At 35.3% G+C, this 22595-nt stretch overlaps 1 protein-coding gene across 4 annotated transcripts in view; it reads right to left on the bottom strand.

Moving 5' to 3' along the window:
- Positions 1 to 17263, bottom strand: part of HTATSF1 (HIV-1 Tat specific factor 1) — a 970322-nt gene extending 953059 nt beyond the window's left edge. For 2 of the 4 annotated variants that reach the window (XM_044065288.1, XM_044065291.1), the window contains exon 1: positions 17176 to 17255. The gene's annotated coding sequence lies outside the window, so the exon portion shown is untranslated. Of the gene's footprint in view, positions 1 to 17175 lie in introns of all 4 variants that reach the window. The other 2 variants (XM_044065289.1, XM_044065290.1) reach the window with 2 other exon arrangements.
- Between the last annotated feature and the right edge of the window lie 5332 nt (positions 17264 to 22595).

Below are 22595 nucleotides of genomic sequence, written 5' to 3'. Positions count from 1 at the left end.
TCGACTTAAAAGCCCAGGTCCTTGACTACCTTTCCATTTACGAAAAACACACCAAAGCCAGCAATTGTAGTTCCACTTCCAGTATTTATTTGATGACAAAACGGTGCTGAAAAATGCACCAAAATAAGTGCTTACTCCTCAGACTAGTTTCGGCAAGTGCCTTCTTCAGTGAGGAAAACAAACAGTAAATCAGCTCACCAGTTTCATAAGATGCTTTTAAATAATGCCAGGGCCAATGGAAAAAAAGTACATTTTATATAATTACATAATAAATGAGCAACTGGGTGGTTAATAGAAGAAAGAAACAAAACATGGTCAACAATTGACTAATAATTTATATACATGTATATAATATCTATTAGGTGTAGCTGATGTGAATACAAAAAGTATAGAAATACCCTACAAAATGTCTGGATAAATACATATCACAATAGACATACGAACAGGTATATTGTAATGATTTAAATAACCTGTTAGGTAGATGTTGGTATGACTACTAAAGTCAAAATTGCATAATATGTGAATAATGAGGAATAACACCTATACAATATGTCAAATATAAATCCAATAACAAAACAAGGTGTAGGAATATATAGTTTAAGAAAATAAAGATAAATTATTGACAAAAATGAACTGCTGTGAAGGATATCCAAATTACTACAAAAAATGTAGCACAATTACTTATATAACTATATTGGGGTAAACATAATTCACAAAAATTATCCATGTCCTGATGTAAACCTGGGATGTGGGTATTAATAATGAATATGTGGCATCCACAAAATTGGTTATCTTCATAATAATGAAAGAAACCATCCTAAAGGTACGTCAATCAGAAAAACTGTGGCAATACCCTATTTTAAGAAATACATATGCAGGTGCAACTACATATTAATACCACAATTGAATAAAACACATCCTATCAATATAATCAAAAATTGAAATATATAACTATTTATCCTAGGTGATCATTAAGACCTGGCGGAAATAGTGCTCCTAAATGGATTATCCAATATTTTTCTTTGTGACTGAGTATACTTTGCCAACCTTGTTGGTTGTGTCTGTTGCCCATGATTTTATCAATAATCATAAACATAAAGTTGGCTGTTTTGTGTTTGGTCGTCATCCAGTTGGGTTATTTATTTAGCCACATGCCATTGTAAAGCATTCTATGTGGGTAAAACTTCCCGTTCGCTGAGAATTAGGATAGGGGAACACAGAAGTGATATTCGTAACAAAAAATCCACCAATGCTTTATATCAACATTCGACCAAACACAAAACAGCCAACTTTATGTTTATGATTATTGATAAAATCATGGGCAACAGACACAACCAACAAGGTTGGCAAAGTATACTCAGTCACAAAGAAAAATATTGGATAATCCATTTAGGAGCACTATTTCCGCCAGGACTTAATGATCACCTAGGATAAATAGTTATATATTTCAATTTTTGATTATATTGATAGGATGTGTTTTATTCAATTGTGGTATTAATATGTAGTTGCACCTGCATATGTATTTCTTAAAATAGGGTATTGCCACAGTTTTTCTGACTGACGTACCTTTAGGATGGTTTCTTTCATTATTATGAAGATAACCAATTTTGTGAATGCCACATATTCATTATTAATACCCACATCCCAGGTTTACATCAGGACATGGATAATTTTTGTGAATTATGTTTACCCCAATATAGTTATATAAGTAATTGTGCTACATTTTCTGTAGTAATTTGGATATCCTTCACAGCAGTTCATTTTTGTCAATGATTTATCTTTATTTTTTATACTATATATTCCTACACCTCGTTTTGTTATTGGATTTATATTTGACATATTGTATAGGTGTTATTCCTCATTATTCACATATTATGCAATTTTGACTTTAGTAGTCATACCAACATCTACCTAACAGGTTATTTAAATCATTACAATATACCTGTTCTTATGTCTATTGTGATATGTATTTATCCAGACATTTTGTAGGGTATTTCTATACTTTTTGTATTCACATCAGCTACACCTAATAGATATTATATACATGTATATAAATTATTAGTCAATTGTTCACCATGTTTTGTTTCTTTCTTCTATTAACCACCCAGTTGCTCATTTATTATGTAATTATATAAAATGTACTTTTTTTCCATTGGCCCTGGCATTATTTAAAAGCATCTTATGAAACTGGTGAGCTGATTTACTGTTTGTTTTCCTCACTGAAGAAGGCACTTGCCGAAACTAGTCTGAGGAGTAAGCACTTATTTTGGTGCATTTTTCAGCACCGTTTTGTCATCAAATAAATACTGGAAGTGGAATTACAATTGCTGGCTTTGGTGTGTTTTTCGTTATTGGGTTGGCCGTGCATAGCCATACGTGCGAGGTGTGGTGTTTCACGTTTCTGATGTTCCTCGCTGTTGGCGTCTAGTTCCTTTCCTGGCAGGAGATGACTCCTTCCCTGATGACGCTTGTGGATTCGGTCTCGCTGGTTCCTATTATGGATGCCCTTTTTACATCCAGATATTGGGTTCGTATGTAATCCTTGGGACATAATTTTTTGTTCGAGTTTGAACTTGTTGTGGCAGCTACGGAGGGTTAATTATCTTATGTAGCCATCAGGCCTAGTCCTCGGCGTATGCATATATCAGATACGCAGGTATTTATACATGCTTCCAATTACAAAGCTGATTTTGGAGACTAAAATTGGACATTAAAGGAATCTTATCGTCTGTGTGGCTACTGTGAATACGAGCGCAGGACATTATAGGTACGATTACTTTTGATGTTTACCACGGATGTGGGTTTTATCTGATGACTTTAAACTATACATATTCATACGGTGGATTAGATTATTGGCTGCGATGGATTTTTGGAACTATTTTCTATATTGTGCTTTTGTGAAGGGGCATTACAGCTAAATACCATTTGTTATTAGAGGGTTCCAACTAATCGTGTGAAAACTGTGGCTGAATATATATTTTTATGGGTCCACCATGATTGAATCATGGTTTGTTATACTTATGGACTAAATTTTGCGATGGACACATGACGACTTCTGCTCGCATTTGAATTGGGCCACTATTTATCTAGAATTTTTGAATCCAACTGAGAACTACTCCTGGGACTGGGTGAACCAATTATATGTACTGGTTACTTACTGCTTCGATTTATATCTTTAGGATTTTCACATCTATCGTGTCCGCCTATTTTTGGATAAAGTTTGGACATTTGATTTATGGACTTATATGTTCTAAATTTCACTGAGTGTTTCCTTATTTGTATATTATATTTATGTGAAGTATACATTTGCGACTTCTTTCCATTTTTAGGAAGGATGGACTGTCTTGTGATTTGGGTTCAGGTCTGCCATTAACATTTTTAGAGCATATAATTTTTCATATGATAGTTGTCAGTATGCCCCCTTTTAAGGGATTTATCACTATCAATATTTTGATGTTGATTTGGCTGCATTCTTCAATTATTGAATAGATAGCCAATATATAATCAATATCTTAGTGGCTGACCTGATTATCATAGTGTTCAGTCATTTAAATGTGTTACAAGGTGCATACCATTGTTATGGGCATGTTTTTTGGTACCCAACTAATACATTACTTAATATAATAGTTTAGAACATTAGTGGCATCATGTTTATGAATGATTTGATAACTGGCATTCTGTGGAGTACTAGCTTCTACATGATATGTTTTATCACAAACTTGATTACTTACTGCATTATCTTTATTTACAGTTAGCCGACAGCAAATTTGAATTCAGGATACTAAGTAGATACTGTGTTTAAATTTCACTTATATTATCTTGGGTTTACATTTGGTATACATACATATTGTGATGAAGGTTAACTGTTTTTTCATGATCAATCAGGTGATGTGGTTTTTTGAAATAATTTCTGATGATTATTTGACATAAATGGGTTTATGAACCAGTCTTAATTATATGTCAGATTTTGAAATATTTATGTGATAAACATACAGTTAGTTTGCATGTCCTGATCATATTCACACTTGTGCTAAAATTGTCAACGACATAATACTTTAGGTCGGGAATATTAGTGTTCATTATATTTTGACTGATATATTATCAAGCTATAGGCACAATTGTGAGTTGTGCAATCACTGGTTAGGTAATTTATAGATTTTTTGACATCTTGATAGCCACCTTTATCTCAGACTTATATTCACAATTATTTACTCTGTGATTTTTCCAGAGAGTTTTCAATTTTCCGCAATAGAATACTAAGGTTGAGGAATATTAGTCTTCAACAACATTTTGATTGATACAGGATTATGCTACAGGCCCAATTGGAAGTTGTACCACAACTTTATCAGGGAATTTATTTTTGATATTTTTTGACATTTTTTTCAGCCACCTATATCTTGGTTTCATACCAGTATTATTTTTTTGTGAATTTTACTAGGTGGTCGTTCAATGTCAACAGAAATTTACAAATTTTTTTTACATCCGATATAATTGTCTTATGATACTCAGCAGGTGTGACTTCCACTCTTATTCTTACAAAGAATGACTAATTATCCATCTCTGATATGTTTATGATGCTCTTATTTAGTTAGGTCAATTGTGCTTATGCCTTAACTCTATAATAAGGATTTATACATTTTGACTTTTGTTGCAACAAGTCAACACTCAGTGAGACATAGGAGTTCTGACTGGCCCTGTCTCTGGTTTCTTTCCTGTGGTATCAGCAATACTATTGATATATTTTACACCTATTCTTGGACAGCATATCCAGACTAATATTCAGTATGGAATTGGATAAATTATTGGACGGTTTGTGTGCTGATAGAGAAGATATTGGCATATTTGGTCTGGGCCAAGTCTCAAGCAACAACCAGAGTCAAACTAACTCATACATGAGTGATAGTTGTGAAACAGCATTCCGCAATTTGGAAAAAGGACTTAAAGGCCTTAGAGCCAATATTTGGCATCTGAGACTGTTTAAAGCATATTTACATAAAAATTTGGCGCCTAGAGGCCTGAGAATCAAACTCCGCCCATTAGTTGGCAGATCTGAACAGAGGCTGACGGATGAATGGGACGAGGCATTAAGAAATGGGTCGATGGTCTTTGTAAAAATTTTAACCTCTTATTATGAGAGGACAATTGATGCTTATGTTTCAGAGGTAAAAGAATTGAGCGTTGAATGCAAAAAATTCCAGTCCAATAACAACTACCACCAATTATTGGATAGGCTGTCCAAAGAATTGACTAATTATGATAAATTGGTTAAGGACCGAAAGGTTAAAAAATTTAATAGAGATGTCATGGACTATGAAAAGGGGCAACCCTTTCAAACACAGAGAACCGTTAGATTTCAGGACACGGGATCAGGAATGACCAGAGGCAAGTCCAGAAAGAGACCAAGGTCCATACTGAAAAATAAAGACCAGATATATACAAGCACATCAGGGGAGGAGTCATCATATACAGATAATGAGGGTGGAATTTCCATTAGCTCACCATTAAAGAAGAAAACAACAAATCCGCACTTCCCTTTAGACATGGTAGGAAATTCAGAGGGGGGAGGAAACACACCAATAGAAATAAGCACAGAATCCATGCCAGGATTGGTACAAGCCCTACTGAGACATTGATAATACCATTTGAAAATGTTTTAAATTTGTCAGATTTTGTACTTACTGACCAACAGCACAATATCCTGAATAAAGGATTGGGTTTTGTTCCCAGTTTCTTCTCTGATCATTATCTTACGTCTTTGGATGTTATGGATTATTGTCGGAAACTTAACCTTAAGATATTTTTCTCTGAACAGGACACCGCCATATCTCAAAGATCTTCTGAGTTTACCTTTCAAAAATCTACTTTCCAACCGCCCATGAACAAAAATGTGGGTATCTTTCAACAAGCTGTACTCAAAGATCTTCATTTTCCACATTTGGAAGGCAATATTGCCCCGGATAATATAACCTTGGAAGAAAAACGGGCACTATCTGAACTCAGATCTAACCATAATATTGTTATACTTCAAGCTGACAAAGGAGGAGCTGTGGTAATTCAAAATATGAATTACTATGTTCAGGAAGGCATTCGACAATTATCTGACTCCAAATGTTATATGCACATGGGGATTGATCCAACTAAAAAATTCAAACAGGAAATAGATACATTCCTTAATGATGCATTGGATGAGGGCATCATTACTAAAAAAACATTGCAGCATCTTCAGGTTAAGGATCCATCAAAGCAGATTCTATATCTGCTACCTAAAATTCATAAATCCATAACACATCCTCCAGGTAGACCAATAGTATCTGGTCATGGTTCATTGACTGAACCTTTATCTGTGTTTTTAACACAATATTTGAAACCTTTGCTGATACATGTCAGAGCTAGAATTCAGGATACAACACAGTTTCTGAATATTATTCAGGATACCCAGCTTGATCCGGATTGGATCATGTGTACTTTGGACGTGAAATCTCTTTATACCAGCATACCACACTGGGCAGGTCTACAGGCTCTGGAATTTTGGCTCACTAAAGCCGAATTGTATCCACCTGGATTCAATACATTGCTTATATGTATGTGTGAACATGTCCTCAATAAAAATGTATTTTATTTCCAAGGGGAATGTTATTGGCAATTGAGAGGTACAGACATGGGTGCCTCTTTTGCCCCAATATATGCCGACCTTTTTATGGCATATTTGGAAGAATATTTGATTTACAATCCCTTACACAACATTTATCTAGTGGAGATGGATATCTGGAGGAGATACCTGGATGATTGCTGGATGGTGTGGCGTGCCGATACTGTATATCTTGCTGAATTTGTGGAGTATTTAAATAACAACATATGGGGTATTGAATTTTCTATTACATCTGATAAATATGTGATAGATTTTTTGGATGTCACGATATATCGCAAGTGACCATACCCTTAATACTAAAACTCACAGAAAATATCCACAGTTCAACTCATTACTTCATGCATCTAGCATGCATCCACGACACACCATCCGCAATATCCCTAAATCTCAATTTTTGAGAATGAAACGTATCAACTCCTCTACTAATGATTATGATACAGCTAAACAGGATTTGAGGCATAGGTTTTTGGAGAGGGGATATTCTGATTTTGATATTGAATCTGCCAGGGTCTGGACCGACAAACAGGATAGAAATTCATTATTACAATATAAGGATAGGAATTCTAGCCCAAAGGATGATAATATCCAATTCATTACCACTTATGGTAGGAATCATCAAATAGTTAGGGGTATTCTGAATAATAACTGGAATATTCTGTTGGCTAATGACTATTTTCGACATATTTTGGGAAACCAATGTTCGATCTCCTACAGGAGAGGCAAAACCTTGGGTACATTGTTTTCACACTACAAACACCAGGAGAGTGGTGGTGCTAACTATAAACAACTCACAATTACAGGTGATGAACTCTTGGGCACTTTTCCTTGTGGCCATTGTAGTTCATGTAGTCAGGTGAACAAGCTCAAACAATTTACTAGTGCCAATACTAGCAAAGTGTATGATGTACGAATATTTGGTAACTGTTCATCCAGTTGGGTTATTTATTTAGCCACATGCCATTGTAATGCATTCTATGTGGGTAAAACTTCCCGTTCACTGAGAATTAGGATAGGGGAACACAGAAGTGATATTCGTAACAAAAAATCCACCAATGCTTTATATCAACATTCGACCAAACACAAAACAGCCAACTTTATGTTTATGATTATTGATAAAATCATGGGCAAAAGACACAACCAACAAGGTTGGCAAAGTATACTCAGTCACAAAGAAAAATATTGGATAATCCATTTAGGAGCACTATTTCCGCCAGGTCTTAATGATCACCTAGGATAAATAGTTATATATTTCAATTTTTGATTATATTGATAGGATGTGTTTTATTCAATTGTGGTATTAATATGTAGTTGCACCTGCATATGTATTTCTTAAAATAGGGTATTGCCACAGTTTTTCTGATTGACGTACCTTTAGGATGGTTTCTTTCATTATTATGAAGATAATAATGAATATGTGGCATCCACAAAATTGGTTAATACCCACATCCCAGGTTTACATCAGGACATGGATAATTTTTGTGAATTATGTTTACCCCAATATAGTTATATAAGTAATTGTGCTACATTTTTTGTAGTAATTTGGATTTCCTTCACAGCAGTTCATTTTTGTCAATAATTTATCTTTATTTTCTTATACTATATATTCCTACACCTTGTTTTGTTATTGGATTTATATTTGACATATTGTATAGGTGTTATTCCTCATTATTCACATATTATGCAATTTTGACTTTAGTAGCCATACCAACATCTACCTAACAGGTTATTTAAATCATTACAATATACCTGTTCGTATGTCTATTGTAATATGTATTTATCCAGACATTTTGTAGGGTATTTCTATACTTTTTGTATTCACATCAGCTACACCTAATAGATATTATATACATGTATATAAATTATTAGTCAATTGTTGACCATGTTTTGTTTCTTTCTTCTATTAACCACCCAGTTGCTCATTTATTATGTAATTATATAAAATGTACTTTTTTTCCATTGGCCCTGGCATTATTTAAAAGCATCTTATGAAACTGGTGAGCTGATTTACTGTTTGTTTTCCTCACTGAAGAAGGCACTTGCCGAAACTAGTCTGAGGAGTAAGCACTTATTTTGGTGCATTTTTCAGCACCGTTTTGTCATCAAATAAATACTGGAAGTGGAACTACAATTGCTGGCTTTGGTGTGTTTTTCGTTATTGGGTTGGCCGTGCATAGCCGTACGTGCGAGGTGTGGTGTTTTACCTTTCCATTTAGCAAGGGTACTCTTTCTATACTGTATGTTGTGGGCAACTTCTGTTTCTGAAAGAAACAAAACCACACCGTTTGGCATTCAATTTTAGCCCACTTTCAAATACCAGGTATTAACTACAGTAACCCTTTTCTGAAAGGAACAGATATCTGATGGAACTTTGTCAACTATACCCAGTTTGAAGTTGTCTGTAAATTTGGTTAACCAGAGGTCCTGGTTATTATTTTTGATATTACAGAAATAGACGTCAAACAGGAGGCAAAGACTGCATTGGTTACCTTAGCACTATCTGAAAAAGCATCTGACATACAAGCTTTATGGGCTCTGTCTTTCAGCCACTTGTCTATCCTACCATGTAATGACCTGTCATTTTCTTTACTATTCTGGCATGAGGTATGGTTATCAAGTGCTTTGGCCAGACCAAGATAAGCTGTGCAAACAGCATGATTACTATCAACAGTTTGTGTAACCCTTTCAATGAAATGTAAGAGGTTTAACAGACATGATCTTCCTTGAAGAAAGCCAAATTGCTGGGGGTCTAGCCCAATGAGATTTTTAATATCATAATTAAGACTGTTTGCGATACACTCCATAACTCACCGGTTCTGACCCACATGGCTGACTGGTCTGTAATTTCCAAGGTCTCTAGTAGTGCCACCCAAGTGAAGGAGCACAACTGCAGCAGTGCTTCGAGATTTGGGAACAGCTTGTGGCTAAGTTTAGGTTAAATAGTTTATGGAGGAGCCCTGCAACAGCCAGCCTGCTACTGTTTTACAAGCACCTAGGTATGTGGTCAGGACCCATGCAGGAATTTATTTTTGTTTTTAATAACACCTTAAGAACATGTTCCTTAGTGATGATTAGAGGTGCAAGGGATTCTGGAATGAGTGGTAGTGTTGGAAAAGGTGTTCTGTGGGTGAAGTTTAAGTAAAACTTATTTGCTAGTATATTTACCAAGTCATTTTGGTTGGCATGGGTTGGTTTCATTGAAAGACATTTTACAGCAATGGTTGAGTGGCATTTCTAAATTTTCTAACACAGCTAAAGAAGGACTGGTAGTTTACCTCTTGAAGCAAAGGATATCTCCATTCATGATTTACCTTACTAATCCTTATATTGTTTTCAATTTCTTGGTGATATTTTTATACTATCCTCAAATTGAGGAGTACTAGTTTTACTGTACAGTTTTGAGTTTTATCTCTGTTGTTATAAAGTTTGTTTACATCAGACACCTACCAGGGAGGTCAAGATCCAGAATACTTTGGCCTCTAGTGGGTTCATTCACTATTTGATCAAAGGAATTCCTGTTTATCAAATTTAAAAATCTCTGAGCATACCTAATGTTACAGATACAGGTGCTCCAGTCTACGGCTGCGTACCTGAAGATTACCTAGGATTACAGAGTTATTCTTTAGATGTTCCTGTTAGATTTCTGGAAGTTTTAGAAGAAATTATGAGTACATGGAGGGTGTTCTGTAGCAAAAACCTGACAACTTGTCTTCTCCAGAGATGTAACAAAAATATGAAAACATTACTAGAAATACATGAATCCCAAAGGAATGATACAGCAACATAATTTAATTGTTTGTGATCAGGTTCACGCTACTGATGCTCATGGGAATCAAGATTTACACTCTAGTACACTGCAACAGATGAATGTAAAGTGTTTGACAGATTAAATCACAACTTTTTATTTTCAATACTGCCTTACTTTGATATACCACCACAAAAGTTTATAAATATAATTACGATCCTTTATGCGAACACTCATACAACACAAGACAAATTCAGGTCCAGTAAATATTTTGAATGGGACCTGACAGGGGTGCCCACTATCCCTGTATCTTTTTCATTTGTATATACAACCTTTTTTCTTACTCAAAGCAAAAAATCTACCATCATATCCCGGAACTAATTAAAAATAAAACAGCATTAACAGCTTTTTCTGACAACTTAAATCGATACTTCACACTCCCAAATACTGATTTGAACTAAACATTTAGAATCCATAAACAGGTTCTTAAAATTCTCCAATTACAAAATTAATCCCACAGAATCTTCTATACAAAATCTTCTACATTCACTTTAAATCCATCAAGTCACATAACTTCACATTTCCCAGATTCGGAAATAAAACTAAATTGCTCTGAAATATCTGGGGATATTGTTCCAGCATGACCAAAGATTATTTCTCGAAAATATATATATTTTTTAATTGTGGTCAGATATTGAACAAGATATCTAAAGACACCACAAAAATAAAACTACCCTTCCTCTCAAAGTAGCAATTATTAAAATTAATATTATCTCAAGACAATTTTTTCAATTCAATGCATCTAACAATTTAATACAAAATTTCTTTAAAAAAACTAAATACACTTCTGGCTAAGTTCATTTAGTACCCCAAATTGGTTAGAATTAGTTATCAAAAACTAATTCATCCAAAAGAAAATGGAGGACTGGGACTACCAGACTTCAATCTATATTACAACATAATAATTCTCAAACAGAATTATTGTAATTTCTGACCAAGATCCTAAAAGGAAAGAGTGAACTCTGACAGGGATCAAGTTATGGTGCGAATATATTAATTGTAAAATCAACCCTAAGGCCCTTCCATTTCTTAATAGAGGCAATGGAAAAAAACATCAAATTACACGAGTCATTAAAATACAAAACAATAAGACTACAAAAACTAATCAAACCACCAAACCTAACAAATTCACTTAATATGATGCAGCCAAAACACCTAAACCCAAACCTTAGATTGAATAGTGAAATGATAACAGCTACCCTTTTATTAAAGGGAAAAGCTTATGGGACCTATATGAAAATAGGAACAAATCTTTGGAAGATAACAAGAAAAATGCTATGTCTCCTAAGGGATATATTATAATCTTGAGTCAGAGAGCTAACTGCTTCAATTATGGTAACTCTGAAATAAACAAAAATAATATCAATACTTGTAAAACCTTATGGAAGTTATTAAAAATGAAGAAAAATGATATATAATGCATATATATTGACTGTATCCTTTAAATACCAGTCATCTATTCTTTTTACAAATTACAGGACGAAACAAACTGCTTCACTTATGGACAAACAAAAACTTCAGTTTATTAAAACAATGAAACTAACCTCTTTTAAAAAACATATCTACACCCAACTAATGGTCACAAATAATGGTGAATTAACCCCAGTAATAATAAGTTCAATGCAAAAATCCTCCCAAACTGTCCATACCACCACTCCCAAAAAGCATACCTAATGTACATCTTCTGGAGCTGTAAAGGTACTTAAACAATGGTGTTCACTGTGAGTCAGATTAGAGAAAACGGGCTATGAGAAGTCTACATTATCATGGGGAATTTACAATCTTACATATTACGTCTCAAAAATTACCAAAACAAAAATTACACATATTAATTATCATCTTTGCATTAATAAAATTATATATTACTCAAAACTGGATAGACAGGACTCAGACAACATGGGAAGGCTTCAGATAAATGGCATCCAAATATGTTTTAGCACATAAGCTTATAACAAATAATCTGAATAAATGCTCATATTTCTTACAGTATTGGAATGCTCTCCTTCACCACATTTTAAAATAAGAAAGGCAGGACACAGAATTTAAAATGCAAATAAAACTACGTAAGCAATATCTTATTTTGTTTGCATTAGATAATGCAGGTCTACTGTTTACAAAGGTGCAAAGAAAGTACGACAAACTGAGTATATCAAACAGCAGTACAATCATTAGCACTTGTATATAGTTTACATATGTTATTGGTTTGTCTTTAGTTGCTTTCTTATGCTCTAACTGGTAAAGTCTAAGCCTCTGGCCATGTAATGTAACAAATATGCTTAAAGAATATTTGCAATATAACTACATTGCTGTTAAAACATTTTGATTGCGATGTATAAATGAATATGAAGGTATAAAGAAAAGAAAAAAGGAAAATAAAGAAATATATTTCAAAAACAATTAAAGTACACAGTGTAGTATAATACACTAAAGATATGAATCCTGAGCTGCCAAAATGTGGTTTAAGGAGAAGTCAGAAGAATATAAAAAGAACAAGGGGGAGGGAGAGCTGAATGCAGTTGTGACAGATAAGCAGTATATGTAAAGTTGAGGACATTGGAAAGACCAGCTGGTAAAAGGAAGTAAAGTGTGTGCTCATTTCCATCCGTGTAGATGCAAGAATACTACAGAAAGGATATGATGCAACAATTGTGAATGCTGAAGTAGACTATGTGATTTTATTACATAAAGTCTCTTTAAAGAGCTTTTTTTAGTTTAGATAAGAGTTGTATATACTAGTTGATTTCTTTTAATTTTGTAGTGAGGGATTTCCCAGGTTTTGGGCCAAAAGTGGGAAAAAATCTGTGATTTATGCAGTGAAGCTATGTTCTAGGTATTTACAAAGAGGTAATAAAGTGGTTAAGTGATTTAAGGCTGTACTCTGAGAAGCACTGGAAGAGCCAAGGGCAGGTAACAAGTTTAGGTAAATAAGAGAGCTTAACAGTAGTTTCTATGCTGGACTGGTACCTATTTAGTTCTTTTCAGAAGAGAATACTGATGCACCGTCAGGAATGCAAGTGTGATGAATTAGCTGATGCACCGTCAGGAATGCAAGTGTGATGAATTAGCATACATGGTACGTGTAGATTCTCTAGAAATGCAGAAGGACACTTACATGCAAAATGCCATTGTCATGGGATGAAGGAATGGACTTATTAAGAGTGCAGCACTCAGGAAGGGCTTTGTGATGGGTGGCTGTAAAACTAAAATAGTAGACAAGTCTGCATTTCCGATTTATCTGAAATGAAAAGGTCTGCTTACAACAGCCTGGCATTTAAGACAAGCAGGAGCAGAAGCATTTCTAACACATCCTGCAATGCTGAAACTTATTCTGAATGGAAATGTGTTGCAAGCTAAAAATGAAGCAGAAGCAAAATACATAAGGATCTGGTACCAGGAAAGAATGATAAGCTGGTGGCTGAAGGGAAGATGGAATTTCTCTGCAAATGCCTTAAATACTGTACATAGCACAGCAAAACAAATACCTGTTCATCTAAGCAAGCAGTGGGCAAGACACGGTGTCAACGGGGGTAACAGACCTGTAAAAGTAAAGCAACAAATGATGCAGGAGGTTAACCACAGCAAGTACACAAACACGCCTGATACAAGCAAGCAGAGTTACAGACAGGAGTGCAGATATACTGACAAGTGTTACACCAGAGTTGTGTAAGAGTCCTGAAGTAGATGATTCTATTATGACGAGATCTCCTTTGAAAGATAGGTGCCAGCAGAAAGAAAAAAAACGTGGACAGGTTAGTGACAGGGGAACTCCCAAGAAGTATGGAGAAAGAAAGCAAAATGGGAGCCAAAAGGAAACAATGTGAAGAAATAAGACAATGAGAGAAAGAAAACAGACATTCATACAGGTTGTCTCAAGACAGAGTCTCACGGACGTGTGGGTGAAAACATCAGCTTGGGGATATAGAAATGATGACAGAAAAGAACAGCATGGAAGTGGAGGAGGAAGCTTTTTGTAAAAGAGAGAGTGGAATTTCAGTAAGATCTCTAGTAATGTAGTACTTAATTCTCTCTACTTCTTTATGCTATCCAACATGAGTGCTCACAAGCAGTGGGATGCAAAGGGCTAAGATTATACACAGGGCTATACCTAGGAGTGATGCCTGTTACCCATGATCCTGTGAATCAATATTCTAGTATATTCTACTTTGCTATTATGTTAATAAAATTGTGTGCGCAACTTATAACACAGAACAGCCAAGATACCAACAGAGCAGGGGGCTCAAGAGAGCCTTTATACAAGAAAAAGTACAAGACGATATGGTATATAAATACTGTCTTTATACAAGAAAAAGTACAACACGATATGATATATAAATACTGATTGCTGGAAGCTACTAGTCTATTCCTCTCTCCCCATCTCAGGAAAAGGTTGCCACCTCTGTTAAGTTCTGGGTCTTGAAGTGTGGAGTTCCCCACCCTAAAAAACTATAACACTCCAATTTACGGGATATAAGATTGCTTATGCATACTGATATATAAAGGGTACTGGGAAGCAATAGTATGTCTAAGGTTTAAAAGTCAGACTTTACCTGCCCAGAAGGAGGCCATGTCACTCTTATTGCTGTACAAACATTTTGGGCTTGTCCCATAATTTTCAGTTTGAGGGCCAAGGTGGTTAACTGGATCAACTGTAGTACCTGCTCCTCACTCGCCTGCATTAGGCAAGCCCTGTGGATTGGTATACCCTACACTTAAAATAAAAAGGAAGACTGCTGGAGGTTTTAGTTACTACAAGTTTCTGTAGTTGTCAGGGATTGCACTGCAGTGGAATGGATCACCCCCTCACCTCTCAATATTAGGTTTAAATAGATGGCTTGTTCAGAAAGGTGAATTGTTTATGGGTATGCTGCTAAACACTTAAGGGAAAGCAGGACTTCAATATCTGCAAAAAATATTCATGGTACCAACCATCTTTGGACACCTTTAGTAAATACTTTAAACTAATTAATGTATTCAACACATCAGGACTATTATCCTTTCAAGTAAGATTCCTGGCATTACTAATGTACTTTTTTTTTCATCTATTTTGGTTTTAATCCAGTTATGCAACTCTCTTGTACTGTGTATTATTCTCTTTTTCCTCGCTTCACCCACTCAGTCAATGCACTACTGTGTATAATGTAGTTTAAACTTGTTTACGCTGAAGCTCTTGTCTTTAGCTGAAAAAAGACAAACTTCCTTCTTAGGCTGGGGCAAACCTCACAGGTATCCTTAAGCAACTGAAGACTGACTAATACACATGCAAGTGTACGAGCAGATCAAATCTTTTTGGTTCCTTACTCTTCAAAATATCCACACCTGACACATCCTCCCTGCTCACTTCCAAATGTTTGCCTGCCAGTTAAACCAATAACGTAAGAAGACAAGCCACATCTGGTCTCTCCTTATAAACCCCTTATTTCAAGCTGCACTCTGCTAGACACTGCTTCTCTATACTATCCCCAAAATTACGACAGTTACTTCCTCCAGATTTAACTTATCACACAAAGTACTTTGTCTATTCAGGTCGCAATTCAAACAATACTTGACTAGAAAAGTCTGAATGCAACTGTCCTTATAAAAGGACATGTCACATAAATTAATATTGTCAAATGAGTAGTACATTTACCTCCCATATTCTTGATCCACCTGATTATTTTTTATTTATCCTTGTGACTGGGTTAGTCCCACTAGGCTAACAGATTCTTCTCAGGGGAGATCAGAGGTGGTATGCATGCTAATAGGGGAAATCTGTCCAGGACATCAGGCAGATGGGGTCTCGGTTTAACATCTCATCAGAAGAACAACACATTCAGGAGTGCAGCATCTCCTTATGCTGAACTGCAGTGTCAGAAATCCATCTAACCGGTAAGGGAAGAGAACCAACAGCCTTCTGCACAAAAAATGAGTGTCCTACCTGTTGCATCACTGAACTGACCCATTCTAAACTGTGATTCAGCTTATCACATATTTACTACTCAAACACAATACACAATCCAATCCCCTCTTTCACCTTACTGGTCTCTATTAGTTTTCCTAACCTACTACCCCCATCACCACCATTTCCACTTCTATTTTAACTCTGTTCGCCCCTTTCTGTTCCAATTATGTAAATACACGTATATTTGGTTGGTTAAATCCATGTATATATTGTTTGCCAGATATTCTATGTTTACTAATAATGTAAACCATTGTTATTTACTATACAGTTTTGTTACATTACAATGTATCTCGGGCTAAACGTATAACTGGGCATTTTTTGGTCACTGTTCTACCCCAGTAAACAATTTTAAATAAATGCACGTGTAAATAATTTTCTAGCTAACAAATCTGCACTACTCTATTACTTATATTTCTACAGTTGCGTTGTTGAAATGTTTTTTGTATTTTACCCGAGCTACAATACTAATCAGTGCACTATCCTGGTAAACACAAATAAAATAAACGAAATATAGACATCAAATCATTGTTTGTACAGGTAACTACCATACATTTCTCAACTACAAGCCTGGAAATCAAAATAAAATAACACATTACTTCACCCAACACCAAATATTGATGCCATCCGTAAAATCTACGAAAATGTATAGCTGGGGGATATTGTAGCACATGTGATAGGCTAATTCCCAAAGCTAATCAAACAGTACTGTAGATAACGAAATTCAAATGCAGCACATAGTACGGTTCAAACTGATTACATAAAAAAAACTGCACTTCTTTCACAAACCTTTGAATGAGTTTGCTACAGATAAGACCAATCCGGTTCCTACGATCAAAAAAGCAAAACATGGGCCAGGCGCAACGTGATGACATCATCAAATATCCGGAGTACCACTCAGCAAAGGAACACCGCTGGAATTCTAAAGTTCTCTTTCACAGACAGAAATGTAAACGTTGCCATCCACTTTGCTAACTTCCACCCACTTTGTGACATCGTGCTATGTCCCGCCCACAAACGACTTTATTTTTCTGTACCCTATCCTACTTCGGTTTTGCTCCCCAAAGAAAACGGAAAGGTCTTTTTTTAGTTCCTAGTGGTGTTCTCCACTGTTTACGTTATATAGATGAACATCTGTGTGCTTCAGCTCAATTCTTAATGGTTGCAAAGATTCCCTATGTTTGATAATATAGTTTTGTAACTTTCTGCGTTTCTATACACTCTTCACAACAATTCAATTCGCGTGTGTTTTTCTTTTCTCTCTCTTTTTTTTATTTTAGTGGTGGGGTTGACTGTGAATGGCATCAGTAAAATATCTTGTTAACGACAGCATCTTTTTATTTCGGCTTTTTCCGATTAGGGGTCGCCACAGTGGAACAACGGTCCGCAGGAGGATTAGCAGTGGAGTTTTACGGTGTTGAGTTGCCAGCTAGGGTTGCCGCCTTTTCAAATGCCCAAAGTGGGACATTTTTGGTACAAACGTCAGATTCTGCAGGACAAAACATACCCACAGTCAGTACAAAAGACAGAACTTCACTTTTTTGCCTAAATAAAAGCTTATTCTTGTAGCACTTGTGTTGCTTATTCTTGTAGCACTTTAGTTGCTTATTCTATTTCGTATAACATTTAGGTGTTTCAGATACAGAATAACCGTTTTATGCAACTATTACATAAAATATAGGAAATATGTTTGTCCTAAAATTTCAGGACATTTGCCATTTTTTCGATTTCTTTTCAGGACACACAACTGCCTAAAGAGGGACTGTCCCACGCAAAGTGGGACAGGTGGTAACCCTATGCCAGCCCTGCGCCCAATCTTCCACAGAAGGCACACACACACTCACACTAAGGCCAAATTAATGCTTGTTAACGGCAGCATAAGATCACCATATTAGTACAAGACATACTAGGGGTCGCGGTACCCAGAAAGCCCCCCGATTTAGGTGCTAAGGGTCCCGATCTTTAACAGCGCTTTTGTAGAAGACAATGTGTCTCTGTGGGCAGTGATAACAGCACACACTGCCCACCAAAATGATCCATTATTATATTTTTTATGTATGCCACAAATCGTGATTGGGAATCTGATGGCTGAAAATAACAGCGGACAAGTCCCAAGTCTCTGAACAACCTGAAGTGAACACTAGATAACTCTCAGTTGTACAGATTTTTGCAGAATGTCCAGATTTTGCCTCATATTTTGGGTCTGTTTCTCATAAAAGTGTGGTTTTCTAGCAAATCATTGAGGGCTGAAGTTAGAAAATTCATGTTAAAATGTTGTTCTATCAATTTTCTGAGTTTGTAAGAGGAATATTTTATAAAGAGTGCCCCATATCTGGGCCTTTGCCCCCCATTATCGATGGCTTTCTCCAGATTTCTTGCCATAAGAGGTTGAGAGGTAGTGCTTCCCAATGAAGTTAACAGGAACAGATGCAGCAGGACACAATGTGTCACTGCCCACAACGATCCACATTTTTCCTTGTTTCTTGACGTATTACAATGATGGTATAGGGTTGCTTCCTCTCCTTCTTTATGCAGGACAGTCCCAATTTTGACAGTCACATCCTGTGAAAAAACAAAAACATGAAAAATGGCAATTGTCCTGAGATTTTAAGATAAGGTATTTTTCCTAAATGTCATTTGATAGTTGCATAAAACAATTATTTTGTGTCTGAAACAGCACAATATGATGTAAAACAACTCAAATTTTATAAAGGTGAGCTTTTATTTAAGCAACAAAATGATGTCCATTACATTGCCCTGATTGCATGTATCATTTGTCCTGCAAAATTGCATATTTCCATAAAAGAAGACCCACTTTGGGCATCTGAGAAAGTGGCAACCATAGATGGTGATTAAGATGACTTTGACTTTGGGGCAACAAGGCTTGTCATTCTGCAAAGTAAACGTACAGCTCTTTTGTTTATGTACATGCATGCAAATATTTCTGGCACGGGCAATATTGCCCTTCTAGCTTGCCAATATACCAAAACAGGCATTCCTATAATAAAGCATCCAGGTTGTTTTTAAAAATATCTAAACTAGTATTTGCTTTAATATAATTTGGTAATCTGTTCCATGCATCAGCTGCTATTTCAGGAAACCAAGTAGTACACATCTCATTCCTGTACAATCTTCTACATAATTTGTTTGGTGATTCTCTACTGCTTTTTTATGGGTTCCAGTTAAATGATCGAACTTGAAAGCACAAAAAGGCAAAATAGCGAAACAGCATATAAGCAAATTCTTTCCCTGGGAAAGAAATCGCTTGGCCGCTTCCGTTACTTTGCCGTTTTCATGACTTTAGTGCGATCTCGGAGTTGGTATATTTAAGTAGGGGGTGTGGGGGGCAAAGCCCCCCACTATATGTAATGTTTTAAAAAATTTTTTTGTTTTGTGGAACAGCGATTTTTTTTTCTCTTGGAAAAAAATCGCTGTTCTAAGCATTCGGGATTGTAAGTTTTCACTTACATGCGTTCGATAAATCATTGTTCGCTTTTTTAAGTGTTTGATGATTTAACATAGACCCCTTTTTATGACCCCAAACATTCACAGAGATAGTTGTCTCTAAATACCCTATATATCCAAACAAGTCTCTTCTTATATGTCTATATGAGAGACTGTACAAGTCAAGATATTAGTCATTCATAATAACTTAGATTTTTATATTCATGGATATCCTTCATATATTTCCTTTGTGCTCTTTCCAGTTTACTCGTGCTTGTTTTCTTATAAGGTTTCCATATTGTTATTCCATATTAAAGTTTAGTTCTAATGTAACTAGCAAACAATAATTTCATAATTTCTGATTTCCTAGACATTATACATCATTTTATACAACTTATAGTTTTATAATTATTATAACTGATTGATATGAGTAGAAAAATTCAAAGATGAATCTACCCACATACCCAGGTCCCTAAATGAATCTACAGTTTCAATCACTGAGTTCTGGATTAAATATTCCCCTTTCAATCTATGTCTCCTAAATCTGGTATGCTTAGTTTTTGATGTATTTGTCATTATATTATTCTCCTATATCCAAATGGTCAGGTTAGTCAAGTTCTTTTGTAAACATGCCCTATCTGTAACACATCAGTTTACCCATTTTCAAGTCATCTGCATACAGTCTATAGAACCAGTCAGATGAAAAAATATATATCTGAGGAGCCTAAACAAGTACACGTCTAGGGCACAGCTCTGTGGAACACCCTGCCTAAATTTGACCTGTCTAATTGCAATGTCCTATTTGTAAGTCATGAAACTATCCATCTTATCCAGATTACATCAATATCTAGTTGTTCTATTTTATTGAACAGTGTTTTGTGTATGAACCTATTAAATTCTGAAGTTAAGTCTATATAAATTATATTACAGCAAAATGTTTATAGCTGTTATTATATTGTTATAAAACATTGTGTTACAGGTGGTTATAGATCTATTTAAAACATGCACATGCTGATATAGAGTTTTAAGTACCAACCTTTTCAGTTCTGATAATAATTATCCAAAATGCCTTCTCCATTATTTTTCCACAACATAAAAGTAAACTTATAGGTCTGTATGACTGGATTTGTTTTATTCCCCTTTCCCGTAAAGAGAGGCTTAGTATGTGCAAGTCTCCAATTTTGAGGACTCTCTCCATACTTAAATGACCTAGTGAATAGCAGATATAATGGCACTGTATGTTCAGGCTGAAGTCTTCTCAAGTCATTACTATCAGCTGAATCTCCTCACTGTGCTTTATTTGGGTCCAGTTTGTGTTCTTTTTCAGTCTAATCTAATTTAATGTTACCTATATGTATGTTACTAGGGCAGTTTATCACCCCCTTTGTGAAGCCAAACTGTTTTGCATAAGATTTTGTAAATATGTCTATAATATGTTGTGTTTGAGAATACATTTTAGAATCTACATACAGTTTATCAGTTTCTATGTCTTTATGCCTACCATATCTTATGTATATATAAAAATGGTTTCCTATTATGCTCAGTATCTTTATATAAATGTTCTACATTTTTTTTATCCTGTCTCACACTATATTAAATTTGTCTACCCAGTTTCTTTTTTTTTTTTCAGTTTTCAAAGTTATAATTCAACTTCCTTCCCATTTCTTATATATTTTTTGTCCTGCACCTTAATTATCTTTTTTCCAATGGAAATATATCCTAATGACCTTGTGTGCCTAAATCCTGGTGATAAACATTTTTTTGCTTTCATTTTCTCTTTCAAAACTTGCCACATTCCTTCTGCAGTTTTTCCACAGAAAGCATCGCTTCAGTTCATTTACATAGTGATTGTTTTGCTTCCGTATAATCTGTTACTAATCTTCTGTGCATTGGTCTATATTTCATTTTGGCAGAATTATCTAGCAACAATTTAACCTTTATCACTGCACATCAACAGTAGTAAAACTGACATGAAGTAACAGTCATTTTCAATTGTTGTTCCTGAACATATGTTGTAAATAATTTCCTTATTAATGTTGTTGAATCAATATTCCAGTCTGCCTCTGGCCAATTTAAGTTCCCAGACACATTTATTTTTCCCTCCTGTATTTCATGCAAGAAATGTATGAAATCCTTTAGGTTATCAGCACTTGACTTTGGTGGTCTGTACATTTCCAACAATTGTTATAAGTTCCAGTGTTGCCTTTATTGTCACAGTTACACAATCTACAGTATTGGTGTTATCACTGAACATGTAATAATCACAAGTCTCATATTCTTTAATTCCTGTCATAACACCTCCACCTGATTTTTTGTTAGAATGTCTGTTACAATAAAAACATTTACACCCTGGCAGAACTGGTTTCCAGTCATTTTTCTTTAACCAGGTTCCACAAACAATAACAGCATCAGTCTTGTGGGAACATAGCAAATTTTCTAATAATAAAACAACAATTTTATTACTAATGCTCCTAGCATCAACAGCGATCAGATACATCAAATGTCACTATCTGTGAAATGTTACATTTCTAACCTGGAAAAACTCCTGTCTTGTATTTGCAATATATCTGCTGTAAAATTATCTTCCCTTGTCTTGACAAGTGCACACCATCCTGTCTAAGCATGTGTGTGCTTAAAATTATGCTTAGATACTGTACACATTTCCATTTTTTAAAACAGGCATTTTTCCATGTAGGTATTTACCCCTCAAATCTTTCCATTCATGCTGAACTGATTTTCCTTTCTGTATGTGATCTGTGAAAAAT

Source organism: Protopterus annectens, chromosome 3.part0 (assembly GCF_019279795.1).
Source record: "Protopterus annectens isolate FY-2018-M chromosome 3.part0, PAN1.0, whole genome shotgun sequence".
NCBI classification, from domain to species: Eukaryota; Metazoa; Chordata; order Ceratodontiformes; family Protopteridae; genus Protopterus; species Protopterus annectens.
Note: the sequence above shows the minus strand (reverse complement) of the source record. Positions and strands in the feature narration are given on the sequence as shown.